This window comes from Arachis ipaensis, chromosome B10, assembly GCF_059453495.1.
Source record: "Arachis ipaensis isolate K30076 ecotype BB chromosome B10, ASM5945349v1, whole genome shotgun sequence".
Classification (NCBI taxonomy): Eukaryota; Viridiplantae; Streptophyta; class Magnoliopsida; order Fabales; family Fabaceae; genus Arachis; species Arachis ipaensis.
In genome coordinates this window covers 83390226-83409407 of record NC_142435.1, presented here as the reverse complement: position 1 = coordinate 83409407, position 19182 = coordinate 83390226, and the positions used below count along the sequence as shown (strand labels likewise).

Below are 19182 nucleotides of genomic sequence, written 5' to 3'. Positions count from 1 at the left end.
TGATTTTGTTGCTTCCTTGCCTAGCCTCTTCTTTCCTGAAATCATCCAAACAATTGCATCAAAGTCTTGCAAAATTTCATGAGAATTCTTCCATTCATAGCATTCAAGTAATATAACTAAAACTCATGGAATTTGCATCAAAATCATACTGTTTGGATGGTTCATTGTTTTGTTATTCATTTAACCATTCTTGGTTACTTTAAGCTCAAGAAAATGCATAAAACAACTAAAACTAACAGAAAATTGCTAGTGAAACTAGCCTAAGATGCCTTGGCATCATGGATCCACCTGCAGAAGTGTCCAGTGACATCTTTGATAGCTCAGATAAACCATCATAGAATATATCCAGGATGGTCCATTCTGAAAGCATGTCAGAGGGACACTTTTTGGTCAACTGTTTGTATCTTTCCCAAGCTTCATAGAGGGATTCACCTTCTTTCTGTCTGAAGGTTTGGACATCAGCTCTAAGCTTGCTCAACTTTTAAGGAGGAAAGTACTTGGCTAAGAAAGCCGTGACCAGCTTATCCCAAGAGTTCAGGCTGTCTTTGGGTAGAGAATCCAACCATAATCTAGCTCTGTCTCTTACAGCAAAAGGGAAAAGCATGAGGCTGTAGACTTCAGGATCTACTCCATTAGTCTTAACAGTATCACATATCTGCAAGAATTCAGTTAATAACTGAAAAGGATCTTCAGATGGAAGTCCATGAAACTTGCAGTTCTGCTGCATCAGAGAAACTAATTGAGGTTTCAGCTCAAAGTTGTTTGCTCCAATGGCAGGAATGGAGATGCTTCTTCCATGTAAATTGGAATTAGGTGCAGTAAAGTCACCAAGCATCTTCCTTACATTATTATTATTTTCGGCTGCCATCTCCTCTTCCTGTTCGAAAATTTTTGAAAGGTTTTCTTGATTATTGTAATTTAGCTTCTCTTAATTTTCTCTTCAGAGTCCTTTCAGGTTCTGGATCTGCTTCCACAAGAATGTTCTTATCCTTGCTCCTGCTCATATGACAAAGAAGAAGGCACAGAAAAATAATAATAATAATAGAGGTCCTTTATACCACAGTATAGGGATCCCTGTGTGAGTAGAAGAAGAGGGAGAGACAAAGAATGTAATATAATGGAAGAAACACAACTGTGAGGAGGCTAGATATGTGAGATGAGATGTTAGGATATGAATGAATAAATAGAATGAGATGGGAGAGAGAGAAATTTCAAAAAATATTTTTTTTTGAAAAAGAGTTAGTGATTTTTGAAAATAGTTTTTGAAAAATGTTAGTAATTTTCGAAAATTAAGATTTAAAAATTAAATTAATTAATAAATTAAAAAGAAATTTTGAAAAAGGGGGAAGATATTTTCGAAAATTAGAGAGAGAGAGTTAGTTAGGTAGTTTTGAAAAAGATAAGAAACAAACAAAAAGTTAGTTAGTTAGTTAGTTGAAACAATTTTGAAAATCAATTTTGAAAAGATAAGAAGATAGGAAGTTAGAAAAGATATTTTGAAATCAAATTTTGAAAAAGATAAGATAAGAAGATATTTTTGAAAAGATATGATAGAAATTAGTTTTTTTTTTTGGAAAAGATTTGATTTTTAAAATCTCAATTAATGACTTGATTCACAAGAAATCACAAGATATGATTCTAGAACTTAAAGTTTGAATCTTTCTTAACAAGCAAGTAACAAACTTCAAATTTTTGAATCAAAACATTAATTGATTATGTTATTTTCGAAAATTTGATATAAAAATGAGAAAAAGATTTTTGAAAAATATTTTTGAAATTTTCGAAAATAACTAAGAATTTTGAAAAAGATTTGATTTTTGAAAAAGATTTTGAAAAAGATAAGATTTTCAAATTGAAAATTTGATTTGACTTATAAGAAACAACTTGATTTTAAAAAATTTTGAAAAAGTCAACTCAAAATTTCGAATTTGATGAGAGAAAAAGGGAAAGATATTTTTTTTTTTTTGATTTTTTGAAATTTTTATGAAAAACATGAAAATTATGCAATGCATGAAATTTTTAGATCAAAACAATGAATGCATGCAATAATGCTATGAATGTCAAGATGAACACCAAGAACATTATGAAGATCATGATGAACATCAAGAACACATTTTTGAAAAATTTTTTATGCAAAGAAAACATGCAAGACACCAAACTTAGAATTCTTTAATGCTTAGGCACTAAGAATTCAAGAATGCATATGAAAAACAAGAAAAGACACAAAACAAAAAATCATCAAGATCAAACAAGAAGACTTACTAAGAACAACTTGAAGATCATGAAGAACACTATGAATGCATGATATTTTCGAAAAATGCTAGATGCATATGCAAGTGACACCAAACTTATGATATGACTCAAGACTCAAACAAGAAACAGAAAAATATTTTTGATTTTTATGATTTTCTAATTTTTTTTGGATTTTTTCGAAAATTATATGAAAAAGAAAAATAAGGATTCCAAAATTTTTAATATGAATTCCAGGAATCTTGCCATATTAGTCTAAAGCTTCAGTCCAGGAATTAGACATGGCTCACTAGCCAGCCAAGCTTTCAAAGAAAGCTCCAGTCCAAAACACTAGACATGGCCAATGGCCAGCCAAGCTTCAGCATTTAACACGAGAGTATATTGCTCTTGATAACAAATTGCAAGCCTCAGTCCAAATAAATTTAGACATGGCTTTACAGCTAGCCAGGCTTTACATGCTTCATGAAACACTAGAATTCATTCTTAAAAATTTTGAATAAAGTTTTTGAAAACATTTTTTTTTTTCAAAAACAGATGAGAAAATTTTAGAAATATTTTTGAAAAAAAAATTTTTGAAAATAAAAAAAAGAAAATTACCTAATCTGAGCAACAAGATGAACCGTCAGTTGTCCAAACTCGAACAATCCCCGGCAACAGCGCCAAAAACTTGGTGCACGAAATTGTGATCTCCAGGCTCGAACAAATACTGGTAATGGCTCCAGAGCTTGGTGCTCTGATCTTAATTCATAATTGTCACAACTTCGATACAACTAACCAGCAAGTGCACTGGGTCGTCCAAGTAATACCTTACGTGAGTAAGGGTCGAATCCCACGGAGATTGTTGGTATGAAGCAAGCTATGGTCACCTTGCAAATCTCAGTTAGGCAGATATAAATTGATAATGATGTTTTCGAATAATAAATAATAGAATAAGGATAGAGGTACTTATGTAAATCATTGGTAGGAATTTCAGATAAGCGAATGGAGATGCTTTTCGTTCCTCTGAACCTCTGCTTTCCTGCTATCTTCATCCAATCAGTCTTACTCCTTTCCATGCCTGGCTTTATGCAAGGGCATCACCGTTGTCAGTGGCTACATCCCCTCCTCTCAGTGAAAAATATGCTCACATGCTCTGTCACAGCATGGCTAATCATCTGTCGGTTGTCGATCATGCTGGAATAGGATTCACCCTCCTTTTGCGTCTGTCACTAACGCCCAACAATCGCGAGTTTGAAGCTCGTCACAGTCATTCAATCATTGAATCCTACTCGGAATACCACAGACAAAGTTTAGACTTTCCGGATTCTCTTGAATGCCGCCATCATTCTAGCTTACGCCACGAAGATTCCGGTTAAGAGATCTAAGAGATATTCATTCTAGCTTATTTCATGTAGAACGGAAGTGTTTGTCAGGCACGTGTTCATAGGGGAGAATGGTGATGAGCGTCACACATAATCATCACCTTCATCACGTTCTTGGGTGCGAATGGATATCTTAGAAGCGAAATAAGATGAATTGAATAGAAAATAGTAGTACTTTGCATTAATCTTTGAGGAACAGCAGAGCTCCACACCTTAATCTATGGAGTGTAGAAACTCTACCGTTGAAAATACATAAGTGAAGGTCCAGGCATGGCTGAGATGGCCAGCGCCCTATTGTGATCTAAGATAGCATACAACTGATCAAGGATGCCTAATACAATAGTAAAAGGTCCTATTTATAATAAACTAGTCACTAGGGTTTACATGAGTAAGTAATTGATGCATAAATCCACTTCCGGGGCCCACTTGGTGTGTGCTTGGGCTGAGCCTGAGTGTTGCACGTGCAGAGGCCATTTGTGGAGTTGAACGCCAGTTTCTGTGCCAGTTTGGGCGTTCAACTCTGGTTTTGGATCCTTTTCTGGCGCTGGACGCCAGATTTGGGCAGAAGGCTGGCGTTAAACGCCAGTTTACGTCGTCTATTCTTGGCCAAAGTATGGACTATTATATATTGCTGGAAAGCCCTGGATGTCTACTTTCCAACACAATTGGAAGCGCGCCATTTCGAGTTCTGTAGCTCCAGAAAATCCATATTGAGTGCAGGGAGGTCAGAATCCAACAACATCAGCAGTCCTTTTTCACCCTCTGAATCTGATTTCTGCTCAAGTCCCTCAATTTCAGCCAGAAAATACCTGAAATCACAGAAAAACACACAAACTCATAGTAAAGTCCAGAAATGTGAATTTAACATAAAAACTAATGAAAACATCCCTAAAAGTAACTAGATCCTACTAAAAACATACTAAAAACAATGCCAAAAAGCGTATAAATTATCCGCTCATCAATGGTGTAGTACTGTGCCTCCCTTTTTAACTTTTTTGCCTCATTTTCTTTTGCGGGGAGTGTTTCTTCTTTGAGGTATTTGATTATGGGGGTCGTCCATCCTTGGTCCTGACTTGTTATGGCCAGGACTTGTTCTTCTTCCGAGATTGATGAGTTTTGCAACATTTCCTGGATGAGGCTTCTATTGTTGCCCCCTGGTTTGGTGCTGGCTAGTTTTGAGAGTGCATCAGCTCGGGCATTTCGTTCACGGGGTATGTGGCAGATCTTGTATTCCCCGACTTGTCCGAGTAGTTCCTTGGTTTTGTCTAAATATTTTTTCATGGTGGGGTCTTTGGCTTGGTAGCTCCCTGTTATTTGTGATGTGATCACTTGTGAATCGCTGTAAATGTTGAGTTTTTGAGCTCCGACCTCTTTAGCCAGCTTCAAACCAGCTAATAGTGCTTCATATTCCGCTTGGTTGTTGGAGGCCGGGAACCCGAACTTGAGGGAAAGCTCAACTTGGGTTCCTTGGTTGCTTTCTATTATCACGCCTGCGTCGCTTCCAATTTTATTTGAGGAACCGTGCACGTAGAGATTCCATTCTGCGGGAGTTTCTGGGATATCTGTGAATTCTGCGATGAAGTCGGCCAGATTCTGTGACTTGATGGCCGTCCGAGCTTCATATTGGAGGTCGAACTCCGATAACTCGACTGCCCATTGTAGAATTCTGCCTGCTAAATCTGTTTTTTGTAGTATTCCTTTTATGGGCTGGTTAGTTCTAACCTTAATGGTATGAGCCTGAAAATACGGGCGGAGTCATCGAGATGTTAGGATGAGAGTATAGGCAAATTTTTCTATTTTCTGGTAGTTCAGCTCGGATCCCTGTAGTTCTTTCCTAATGAAGTAGATGGGTTGTTGCCCATTTTCTTCTTCTCTGACTAGTGCTGAGGCTATCGCCCGGCTTCCTACTGCGAGATATAATATAAGTGGCTCTCCTTCTTGTGGTCGAGATAGGATAGGTGGCCGTCCTAAGAACTCCTTGAAGTCTAGGAAAGCTTGTTCGCATTCTGTCGTCCATTCGAACTGTTTTCCCTTTCTTAAAGTAGCATAGAAGGGGAGAGATCTTATCGCAACTCCTGCTAAAAATCGGGATAGGGCGGCCAGTCTCCCGTTGAGTTGCTATACCTCTTTGACACAGGTTGGGCTCTTCATGTTGAGTATAGCTTGACATTTGTCTGGATTCGCTTCAATTCCCCTTTGCGTGAGCATGAAACCCAAGAATTTGCCTGCTTCAACTGCGAAGGTGTATTTTGCGGGGTTGAGTCGCATGTCATGCTTCCTTATAGTGTTGAATACTTGGGACAGGTCGGACAATAATGTATTTTCGTTCTGTGTTTTTATCAACATGTCGTCCACATAGACTTCCATGATTTTCCCAATGTGATCTGAGAAGACTTTATTCATTAGCCTTTGATAAGTAGCTCCCGCGTTCTTAAGACCGAAAGGCATCACGATGTAGCAGTAGTTCGCCTTTGGTGTTAAGAACGATGTTTTTTCTTGATCTGGTGGATACATGGGGATTTGGTTGTATCCCGAATAGGCATCCATAAACGAGAGGTACCTATATCCAGAGGTAGCATCTACCAGAGCGTCAATACTTGGGAGTGGATATGGATCTTTTGGGCAGGCTTTGTTGAGATCGGTGTAATCGGTACACATGCGCCACTTTCCGTTTGACTTTTTCACTAAAACGACGTTGGCTAGCCATAGTGGATATTTGACTTCTCTTATGAATCCTGCCTCCAATAACGCTTGTACTTGTTCTTCCACAGCTCGGGACCGTTCTGGTCCGAGTTTTCTTCGTTTCTGCTGCACTGGCCGAGATCCTGGATAGACCGCTAACTTGTGGCACATTAACTTAGGGTCTATTTCTAGCATGTCTGCGGCTTTCCATGCGAAGAGGTCGACATTATCTCACAAGAATTGTATCAGTGATTCTTTTGAGTCTCCTCTTAGGACCGTGCCGATATTAGTCGTTTTATCCGAGGTGTCTCCAATCTGAACCTTCTCTATCTCGCCTTCTGGGCACGGACGGAGTTCTTCTCGACGCTGAGCTCCACCAAGCTCAATTGTATGAAACTCTTCTCCTCTGCCTTTGAGGTTTAAGCTCTCGTTATAGCAGCGACGTGCCATCTTTTGATCTGCTTTTACCGTGGCTATCCCCTCTGTAGTTGGGAATTTCATGCATAAATGTGGAGTTGAGACTATTGCTCCGAGTTGATTGAGTGTTGTACGTCCTATGAGAGTATTGTAGGCTGAACTTACGTCGACCACAATGTAGTCTATTTTGAGGGTCCTAGATTGGTTCCTCTTTCCAAAAGTAGTGTGTAGCGATACGTATCCCAACGGTTGTATCGGAGTGTCTCCTAGTCCAAACAGATTGTTCGGGTATGCTCTTAGTTCCCTTTCGTCTAAGCCGAGTTTGTCGAAGGCTGTTTTGAATAAGATGTCGGCAGAACTCCCTTGGTCTACTAATGTGCGGTGTAAATTGGCGTTTGCCAGTATAATTGTGATGACCATGGGGTCGTCGTGTCCCGGGATGATGCCAGATGCGTCTTCTTTAGTGAATGTTATCGCCGGGATGTCGGGTGCGTCCTCCTTTCCCTGAATGTGGTATACTTCTTTAAGGTATCTCTTTCGGGATGATTTGGAGATCCCGCCTCCTGCGAATCTGCCATGTATCATGTGGACGTGTCTTTCTGGTGTCCGAGGTGACCGTTCAGTTCGTCCATCATCTTCGTCTCTCCGTCTTTTTCTTTGGTCATCATCCTGGGTGGCCAAAAATTGATCTAATTTTCCTTCTCTTACTAATTTTTCTATGATGTTTTTTAGATCGAAACATTCGTTGGTAGAGTGTCCCCGAATTCGATGGTAGTCACAATACTCCTTCCGATTTCCTCCTCCCCTTTTGCCTTTGAGTGGTCGCGCTGGGGGGATTTTCTCAATATGGCAAACTTCTTTGTATATGTCGACCAGGGATACTTTGATAGGGGTGTAGTTGTGGTACTTTTTGATTTTTTCACCCTGTCGATCTTCTTTCCTTTTGGAGTCCTTGTCTCTGTCTCGGTAGGAGGCTCCAGATTTTGAGGTTTCTCCCAACCGAGCGTTCTCTTCCATGTTGATGTATTTTTCTACTCTCTCCTGTACTTCGTCTAAGGAGGTGGGATACTTTTTTGATATGGACTGGCTGAAAGGTCCTTCTCATAAGCCGTTGATAAGCCCCATGATGGCAGCCTCTGTTGGTAAACTTTGTATGTCCATGCATGTTTTGTTGAATCTTTCCATGTAGTTGCAGAGGCTTTCCCGATCTCCTTGCTTGATCCCTAGTAAGCTGGGTGCGTGCTTGGCCTTATCCTTCTGGATGGAGAATCTGGCCAAGAACTTTTTGGCCAGATCATCGAAGTTTGAGATGGACCTCGGAGGTAAGTTGTCGAACCATCTGATTGCCGTTTTTGTGAGAGTTGTTGGAAAGGCTTTGCAACGAACGGCATCCGAGGCATCGGTAAGGTACATCCTGCTTCTGAAATTACTAAGATGATGGTTGGGATCTGTAGTGCCATCGTACAAAACCATATCCGGAAGCTTGAAGTCCTTTGGAATTTTGGTCTTCATGATTTCCCTGGTGAATGGGTCCTGTTCTTTGCGTGGTTTTTCTTCAGGAGTGGTCCGAGGAGCTTTTGTTTTGAGGTCGGCTTCTAATTGCTGTAGTTTTTCTTCTAGTTCTCGACGTCGCCGTACTTCTCTTTGTAGATCTTTTCCGATCTCTCGTTGTTGCTGGGTTTCTTTCTCTAGCTGCTTCAAACGATCTTGGAGTGCTTCCATGGCTCCCGGATTTGGTGAGTTTTTGTCTCTGTTGGATTCCGGGGTATCCTTTAGCGTAGTGTCCGCATTCTTGTGTGGCGTTCTGTTCTCCAGATTTGAATCGTGGTCGTTGTCATGGCCATCCACCATGGTTTTGGGATGACTTCCAGGTTCCCCGGCAATGGCGCCAATGTTCCGAGGGTTACCTGAAACTGGAGGTCGATCTCGGATGAGATCTTCTGTACTGGTCAGAGATGACATGTCCGGCTGGCTGATGACGGCCGGAGCTGCTGGGTCCGACTCGTTGGACTTGCTGCACTGCTGATCCTTGGCCACCGGAGGGTGGGGGGTACCTGCAAGAGACTCCGATGCTTAAGTTAGCACGGGTATTAAGCAGGTTTTTATGTAGAATCAGAGTATGAGTTATACCTGGGTGCTCCAGTGTATTTATAGTAGCGTGGGCTGACCTTTCTGGTAAGATAAGTTAGTTATCTTATCTTATCTTATCTTGAGTGAAGTCATCTTATCTTCAAAGGAACCGCCTTTATCACTATAGGCTGGGATTGCCTTTGGATTCTGGGTCGTGTTCCTCTATTTGGGCCCTTTTATTGGGCTTTGCTGTCGATTTGACCGACTTTTTCGTAAAGAAGTCGGTCTGCTTGACCTGAACAGGTCGGTCGCTTTGCTACTGAACATCCCGGTTCGAACAGCTCGACCCCGGGTATGAACAGGTATTATATGAAAAGTTAAACTGTTTTAGTATAGACTTAATGAACCTATACTTGGGACAGGCTAACTATTCATACCGAAATTTACATAAGCTTTAAATACATACGTTAAGCTGAAAAATTAGAGCAGAGTAAAGAAAACACAGAGAACAGAGTAACCAGAGAAAAGTAAAGAGATACAGAGAAAAGAGTAATCAAAGCAAAGTAAAAAGACAAAGTGAAAAGAGTAATATGATAAAGAGAAATGGTTTGAGCCAAGATATTGTGAAATTGAAAGATGTAAAGTTTGTATAGTATGATTGAATAGAAAAAGAAAGAAGTACTGCATAAGAATGTGAAAGTGATGATGAATAATGAGAATGATATTGAATGATGATAATGAAAAAAGAGTAATATAACAAAGAGAATAGAGGAGAAGAGTATAAAAATAAAGAGTTAAGCCTTGTGGCATGATATTCTATTATATGTTCATCTGATGCTTTTCTATTGGCCCTAGAGGTCCTGTAGGCCCAAGTTCACCTACAGTAAGTTGTTATTCCTGTAGGCCGAAGTTCACCTGCAGTGAATATCAATTATGTATCTCAGGGTGTTGCTCCTGTAGGCCGAAGTTCACCTACAGAGAGTTGTGATACCTGTAAGCCAAAGTTCACTTACAGGGGCGCTATTTTTGTAAGCCGAAGTTCACTTACAGAGGTGCTATTTCTGTAGGCCGAAGTTCACCTACAGAAAGTTATTGTGATTAAACCATTTCTGTAAGCCGAAGTTCACTTACAGAGGTGTTATTTCTGTAGGCCGAAGTTCACCTACAGAAAGTTGTTGTGTTGTGTTTAGACTATTCCTGTAAGCCGAAGTTCACTTACTGGAGTGCTATTTCTGTAGGCCGAAGTTCACCTACAGAAAATAAGCCATATCTAGGACTAGTTCCTAGGTAATGTCGGGCTGCAGGGTGTAAACCGACACGTGAGCTCATGGCCTGCATAGGACGGACATGCATCATACTTGGTTACGCATTTCCTCTGTTATGATTGTTGTTTGAATGTATGCTTCCTTTGTTTTCATTCTATTCTCTGTGTCTGTGTTTTGTTTTCTTGCATTCTTTTGTTTGTGTTTTGTTTTCTATTTTCTCTATTTATATGTTTCTTCTGTTTACTGCTTCTCGGTATTCTGCTATTTATCTGCTAAACAACACAGAATTAATGAACTTAACTAATAACCCCGGCCCTAATAAGAACTCCCTAGTTCTTACCCCTTCTCTCTCCTTTCCCCCCTTCAGATAGAAGTAAGAGTACCTTACAGTAGCTCGTTGATGATGGTTCTGCAAAGAGGATTCTGCTCTAGATAGTCTTCTGAGTCTAGGGTGAATATCGTTCCCTATTTATATGTATATACTGTGAGACTAGCCAATGTCTACACCCCGTTTGTTCTTGAACTTTAACTTAAATCCTGTGTACAAGACTCCTGTTGTGTGGGTACTTGATGAGGTACCAGAGACACGTTATATGGCAATGTCTGATCGTGCAAAGGAGTAGTAGATGATGTTCTACCTTTTGCTGATGTTCCACCTGACTTGATTGCTGAAGACTTAGAACGTACTTTCCCTCGCTTTAGTAGTTTAGAGGGACTAGGTGAGTATAGAGTCTAGGCTAGCCTGGGCGCGAGCTTAGGGACTTCTTGAACAGGTCAGGGCCTAGGATGTTGTATGTATATTTATGTATATATATGTATATAGTTATTATCTAGCTATACCTAGGGGTGTTCTAACACCAAGTCTATACTTAAATAAAAGTTGGATCACTGAATGTTGTTGACTGCTTGTGATGTATTTATGTGTGGTTATTTATAACCTTTTTATCTGTTATCAGTTGTGAATTGATTATGAATGATTCCGTCTATTAATCCAAATATAAAAAAAAAATACCCCACAAATTAACTACGTTTTTAACAACGAATCAGGCTCATATGATAAATAATAGATAATAATTAGGAAGACAAATTGGTAGCGCTCAGTTTCTGGTATGATCTAGACATATTGAAAATTGGGTCGTTACATTGCTAATATTCGATCCTGAGATTGAAAGAACTATTTCATGAATAAGGTAAGCTTGGCGTCGGTTAGTCCTCTCTTAGGGCTGATCTGAAACGTCACCTGAGAAAGAAACCAGCCCCCCGTTCTACTGATTTGGTTGTTTTACGTGGAGGTAACATGGCAGCAGCTAGGAGAGTTACTATCCAGGAGGCTGGAGCCCCTGATTTTACAATGCAATCATTTCAAGCGCATCACCCAGCGGTGGCTACAGACTTTGAAATAAGGACCGCCTTGCTCAATTTGATGCCCAAGATTCATGGCTTACCTGCTCAAGAGCCTATCAAGCACCTGAGAGATTTTCAGGCAGCCTATTCTACTGTCAAGCGTGATGGTGCAGATGAAACTTCAATTTTGCTGAAAGCTTTCCCGTTTTTTCTTGAGGGGAAGGAAAGAGAGTGGTACTACACTCAACCAGCAGCAATTGTATCCAACTGGGATACACTGAGAAGAGAATTCTTGGAAAAGTTCTTTCCAGCTAAAGTTACTGATAAATTGAGGAAAGATATTTCCATGATTGTTCAGGATGAATCCGAAACTCTTTATGAGTACTGGGAGCACTTTAATAATCTTCTGGAAGCTTGTCCCCACCATATGATTGACAAGCTGGTGTTACTCGGTTATGTCACACAGGGAATGAGGCCCCAAGATAGGACCACATTGAAAAGTGCTAGCAATGGGTCTATGAAAAAGTACAAGACCACTGATGAGGCATGGCAATTAATCAGTGACTTAGCTGAATCTACTAGAAATCACAGGCAGAAACAAGGCCGTTCAAAAGCCGTTGCAGAAGTATCTTCTAGTAGAGAGACTGCTACTTTAACTCAGAGTATCTGTGAAATGACCAACTTGCTGAAGCAGATGCAATTGAATCAACAACAAGTTCAGCAAGCTCAACCTTCTCCACCACAGCAAAACCAACAGTTAGTCCCACAGAGAGTTTGCGGAATCTGCGCTGATTATAGCCATTATACTGATGAATGTCTGCAGCTCCAGCATGAAGACAACACCGTGGCAGCCACACATAACTTCTATGACCGCCCCAACCAAGGGTACAATCAAGGTGGCAATTACAACCACGGATGGCAAGACAATTCTAACCAGAATTGGAGGGACAACAATAACAGAGGAGGTAGAGATAATCAGGAAAATCAGAGGTGGAATAACAACAACAGACAGTAGAATTAGAATCAGCCTTACAGAGCACCTCACCTAAGGCAATCCCAAGGACCACAGAATACCCTATAGCAGACCTCTCAACTTACCTATCCTTCTTCATCTGCTAATGATGACTTACTACAATTTATGGATCGGAGACAGCAGACCATCGAAAATAATATTAATGCCACTCTAAATAGTTTGAACGCTACTTTACAAGCTCTTGTCTCCCAGATTGGATCAATGACCAACTCCAATAACCAACCTTCGAGCTCTAGTGGAATTTCCTCTCAACCATTACCCAACCCCAAGGGTGGTATTAATGTCATTACCCTAAGGTCCGGAACCACACTGCAGGAGAGGAACCAGGAGGAGCCATGCCCACCAGAACACGCCTCAACTGAAGAGGTAGTGGAAATAGAAGATGCTGAAGAGGAAGAGGACATACAGGACATAGCTGAAGAAGAAGTGCAACCACAGGAAGAAGCATTAAAAGGCACAGACACTACAGAAGACACCACTCCTATTCCATTTCCACAACTTGCAAGGAAGCCCAGGAAGCAGCTGGAACCTGATCCAAAAATGGTAGAGATATTCAAAAAGGTTGAGGTAATTGTTCCCCTTTTTGATGTTATTCAACAGGTACCTAAATATGCAAAGTTTCTAAAAGATTTATATATACATAAGGATAAAATTAATGAATTAGAAACTATTCCTTTAGGAAGTTCCATATCTGCTTTAATGGGAAGTTTACCTAAAAAGTGTAGTGACCCATGTCCTTGTATAGTTAATTGTACTATTGGTGGTGTGATAATTTCTGAATGCATGTGTGATTTAGGAGCATGTGTAAGTATAATGTCTTTGTCTATATATGATGTTTTGAGGCTCCCTCCCTTAAAAAGGTCGGCAGCTCGTTTTGTGTTAGCAGATAAGAGCATTATTACAGTGGTTGGAGTTGCTGAAGATGTACTAGTAGGCATTAAGGGACTCACGTTCCCCACTGATTTTTATATCCTGGAAATGCCCCAAAATGACTCAGACAAGCCATCATCAATCCTACTCGGAAGACCATTCCTGAAGACCTCAAAGTTTAAATTAGATGCTTTTTCAGGAACATACTCTTTTGAAATAGATGGCAGAGTAGTAATCTTCAATCTGAATGGAGTTATGAAGCATCCTCTAGAGGATCATTCTATCCTTAAGTGTGACATCATAGATGAAACCGTGGCTGAAGTCCATCAGGAGGAATTTGAAGAGAAGCACACAGGACAAGGTCCAAGTGTGGGGACACTCTCAGAGGACAATGACAGTGCCTTACCACTGTTACCAGCTCCAGACAACCCAAAGCCTGAACAGGATCAGAAGTTAGAATTAAAACCCCTTCCCCCACACCTCAAATATGCTTACCTTGAAGACGGGCAGAAGTTTCCGGTTATCATTGCAAGGGAACTCACTTCTCAACAGGAAGAGCAGCTACTTGGTATGCTAAGGAGGCACAAGAAGGCAATTGGTTGGAGTTTGGCAGACATAGTAGGCATAAACCCTCAAGTCTGTAAGCATAGAATATTTTTAGAAGAGAGAGCAAGACCTGTCCGTCAACCCCAGAGAAGACTGAACCCCACTATCCTAGAGGTTGTCAAAAAGGAAGTGACCAGACTACTAGAGGCAGATATCATCTATCCCATCTCAGACAGTGAATGGGTAAGCCCAGTACAAGTGGTACCAAAGAAGTCTGGAGTCACTGCAGTGAATAATGAGCATGGAGAGCTCCTGACAACCAGAGTTTAGAACGCCTGGAGGGTCTGCATTGACTACAGACGCCTCAACCAAGCAACCCGTAAGGATCACTATCCTCTCCCATTCATTGATAAAATGCTGGATCGCCTGTCAGGTAAATCGCATTATTATTTTCTAGATGGTTACACAGGTTATTTCCAGATTCATATAGCTCCTGAGGATCAGGAAAAGACCACTTTTACATGTTCTTTTGGGACTTATGCTTACCAGAGAATGCCCTTTGGCTTGTGCAATGCACGCGCTACTTTCCAAAGGTGCATGATGAATCTTTTCTCTGATCTTATTGAGGACTGTATGGAAGTTTTTATGGATGATTTTAGTGTTTATGGCGATTCCTTTAGCCTTTGCTTAGATGGATTATCTAGAGTATTAGATAGATGTGTCAGTACAAACCTGATATGAAATTTTGAAAAATGCCACTTTATGGTTAAATAAGGGATTGTACTAAGACATGTTGTGTCTAATACTGGCATTTCTGTAGATCCAGCAAAAGTGGATGTTATTTCTAGTTTACCTTACCCCTCTTCTGTGAGGGAGGTCCGTTCCTTCCTTGGCCATGCAGGTTTTTACAGGAGGTTCATTAAGGACTTCAGTAAGGTAGCACTTCCCTTATCCAGGCTACTGCAGAAAGATATTGAGTTCGAGTTCAGTGAAAATTGCAAACAGGCGTTTGATAAGCTGAAGGCTGCACTGACTCAAGCTCCAATTGTGAGAGGACCAGACTGGAGCCAACCTTTTGAAATAATGTGTGATGCTTCCAACTATGTAGTAGGAGCAGCACTGGCTCAACGTGAAGGTAAGGATCCTTTTGTTATTGCTTACGCGTCTAAAACTTTGGATGCCGCTCAGTCGAATTACACTACTATTGAGAAAGAGCTTCTTGCTATTGTTTTTGCTCTGGATAAAGTCCGAGCCTATTTACTTGGTACTAAAGTAGTAGTGTATTCAGACCACGTAGCTCTAAAGTATTTATTATCTAAAAAGGAGTCCAAACCAAGGCTTATACGTTGGATACTGCTATTACAAGAATTTGATTTAGAAATTAAGGATAGGGGTGGTAATCAGAATCTAGTGGCAGACCACCTGAGTCGCCTTGAGCACATTACAGATGACTCCACTCCTATAGCTGATAATTTTCCATTTGATAATCTGCAAGCAGTATCTGCGATAGTCCCTTGGTATGCACCTGTAGCTAATTATCTAGTTAGCTGCACCTTTCCTCCAAATTTTTCTAAGCATCAAAAGGGCAAGCTGAAAAGCGAGTCTAAATATTATATATGGGATGACCCATATTTATGGAGATGTGGAGCTGACCAGGTAATTAGACGGTGTGTGCCTCAATCAGAATTCCAGTCCATCTTAGAGGCCTGCCACTCATCTGAGAGTGGAGGACATTTTGGCCCTCAAAGAACTGCTAGAAAAATCTTAGACTGTGGATTCTGGTGGCCTACTCTTTTTAAGGACGCTGCTAAATTTTGTAGATCTTGTTTTCCATACCAGAAATTTGGTAATATATCCAGGAGGGATGAGATGCCTCAACAGATTATGCTTTTCTGTGAAATTTTTGATGTTTAGGACATTGACTTCAAGGGTCCATTTTCAAATTTTAATGGTTATTTCTATATATTGTTAGCTGTGGATTACATTTTCAAATGGGTGGAAGCAATTTCTACCTGCATTGATGATGCTAACACTGTTGTTTTCTTTGTGAGAAACCATATTATTCGTCACTTTGGATCACCACGAGCAATCGTGAGCGATCAAGGCACCCATTTTTGTAACAGGAGACTAACAGGACTAATGAAGAAGCATGGGATAATTCATAAAGTTGCAACAGCCTACCATCCTCAGACTAATGGGCAAGCCAAGGTGTCAAATAGAGAGATAAAGTGTATCTTGCAGAAGATAGTCAAACCTCATAGAAGAGACTGGAGCACGAGGCTACAAAATGCACTCTGGGCATCCAGAACAGCATACAAAACACCCATTGGGATGAGTCCTTTCCGCTTAGTTTATGGAAAAGCTTGTCATCTCCCTGTTGAAATAGAGCATAAAGCCTTTTGGGCAATAAAAAATGCAACATGGGAATTGAGAGAGCCGGAGCCGAAAGGAAGTTGCAACTGCAGGAACTGGAAAGCCTTCGCCTAGAAGCTTATGAGAACTCAAGACTATACAAGGAGAAGATGAAGGCTGTACATGATCAGCACATCAAGAGGAAAGAGTTCCAACCTGGGGACTTAGTCCTCCTTTACAAGTTTCGACTAAGGCTCATGCCAGGCAAGTTGAGATCGAGATGGGAAGGTCCATACAGAGTAGGGAAGACCGAACCGTACGGAGTTTATCACCTAAGCCATCCTTCAAGCTCTGAACTTATCAAAGTTAATGAACATCGTCTAAAGATGTACCATGGCGAGAAGCTGAAGAAGAACAAAGAGCTCGAGATCTTCCTCTTGGAAGATCCCCACATAGCCGAAGACTGAGCTAGTGGAGTGTCCAACTTAAGGACGTTAAAGCAAAGTGCGAGGTGGGAGACAACCCACTATGGTATGATCGTTCTTTTCCTTATTTTTAATTTTCTTATTCAATAACTCTTCTCTTCATTAGTACATTTCGTGCATCTGCATTCACATATTTTTAATTAAAAAAAAAAATCACCAGTCGACGCGACGGCCTCGTTGACGAGTCCGCGTCGCAGGGAGCTGGGAGACAATACTAATATGAACAGAGAGTGACACAGGAGCAAGGATGGAGGCGTGCCAATGGCACAAACCGTCCCACATGACTGCGTCGCTAACGCGACCACGTCATATGGGAATAATGGCCTCCCACGCGGCCTCGTGACCTAAATTTCGACGTAACAAGGGTGCACAGCCGAAAGTTGTGCTAGAGTGGTGCTGGACTGGCGCTAGACGCGCAGTCCCTCTCATGCGATCGCGTGCCCCACGCGACCGCGTCGTATCCCACTAATTGACCACTCACGCGATTGCATGCCCCATGCGATCGCGTCACCCAAAATTTGGCACTAATATAATTTTGAACAGAGAGTTGTGCGAGTGCGAGGCTACCCTCACGCCATTAGCCTAAAACGGGTCACGCGACTGCGTGACCGACGCGACCGCGTCATTGAGTTTAAGCGCAAGTCGCGCGACCGCATGCCCCACGCGATCGCGTCGATTGCACCGCACAGTTTTCCTAATTTGCCAATTATCATAACTTTCTCTCCCCAAATCCTATTTTCTCTTTTCCCTCCTTATTTCTTCTCCCTTCCTTCCTCCCTTCTTCCTTCTTTCTCACTTTTTACACTTTCTCTCTCTCTCACCTCCATTAACAAGGTTTTTCTTTTTCTTCTCTCCTTACTTTTCTATTGTTCTTCTTATTTTTATATGTTATCTTCTTTTCTTTTCTTTTTACCTTCATTATTCCTATTCTCTTTTTCTTTCTTTTTCCTTTTTACTTGGTGTTCTCAATTTATGTGAGTCATTATTTATTATTATATGCTTGTGGATTGTTGTAAATTAATTTTCCTCTTCTACATGCATGCTATGTGTTTGTGAAAAAACATATATGGCATTATGAACTTCTCTACATTTTTCTACTCTAATACTCAATGCTTGCTTTTCACAATTTCCCTTTACTATTTTATTACTTGAAATTAATTGTCAAATACAAACGTGATGGTTTGTTACGAGTGATGTTTGATCTATGCTACTCATGCCCTTTGCCGGCATGCCAATAAACACCTTGCATTCACTTGTCATCATATGCACTAGCTATTTTCCATTAATGAGTTTTCACATGTACTCATGAGCGTGTGTTAACTTCATTTACCTTTTAATGTGCATTTATAACCATCCTTTTCCATTCTCTTCCTTTCTCTATCTCTGTAAACTTAATTTACTTTCTCTTCCCTATTTCAGGATGGCCACCAAGAAATGAAAAGAGAAAGCCATTCCTAAATCAACAGCAAGGAGAAGAACGAAGAGAGCATTAGTGGCAAAGCCTTCTTCCACCACAGTCAAGCCCTCAACAAAGAAAATTAAGAGGATTATAAAGGTTGATGATAAAGAAAGAGCCTTCCCAGCAAAGGACACTGCACGGTTTCCCAATCGCTACTGTGAGCAGATGTTCCCCATCCTGGCTGAAAGGAGTTACAATAACGAATACCTTCTTCTCCTACAAAGACAATGGGGTTTCCTACAAAGACAGCCAAGGCAGGTCAATCTCTCTTGGGTAGTCGAGTTCTACTCCAACTACCACTTACCAACCTGCAATCTGTCTACGTCCGTCAGAAGCAAGTCCCATTACAGAAGAGGCCATTCAAAAAGTTCTAAGTCTTCCCCCTGTTCCAGAAGGACTGGATGCCTTTCAAGAAGCCGCACTCAAGCGCTAGATCTACCAATTTGACTGGGACACTGTTCTCAGAGTTATCGCACTATCTGGCAGCCGTTGGATCTACGGATACCATCGTACCCGCCCTAAGGGAATTTCGGCTTCAGCACTTACCTTGGAGGCTCGCGTATGGGCACAGATCATGTCCCATTACGTCTTCCCGAGCACTCACGAATCCTCCTTCACTGCGGACATGGCTGTTCTACTATGGTGCATCCTTACAGACCAGCCTCTGAGCCTACCAAGACACATCCGGAATGCCATGGGACACGTCCAAATTACGGGCAACTTACCTTTCCCCACCTTGGTCTCAGATCTTGTCTTAGCCGCCGGAGTCTCCTATAGAGCTGGGGACACCAAAGCCATGCTTCACTCGGATGATCAGTATGTCCCTAACGGGAAGTACCTTAGTCTTCCAGCAGCCACTAACAGCCAACCTACTGAACCAGTTGAAGATATTCCTTCTTCAACACCACAAGCACCCACTACTGATCAACTGCTCCAGTAGATACTTGAAAAGTTAGATCGGCAAGAACACAAAGCTAAGATGAGAGAGCGCCGTAACAAGCGCCGATTCACATACCTCAAGGAGCTGATCATGGGAAAATTCAAGGAC

The 19182-nt window shown here is 41.1% G+C and overlaps 1 non-coding gene across 1 annotated transcript; it reads left to right on the top strand.

The window, feature by feature from the left end:
• Window positions 1-364: 364 nt before the first annotated feature.
• LOC148580650 (small nucleolar RNA R71) lies at window positions 365-472 on the top strand. The gene has a single exon (XR_015896832.1). It is a non-coding gene; the product is annotated as a small nucleolar RNA R71 (small nucleolar RNA).
• Window positions 473-19182: the final 18710 nt, after the last annotated feature.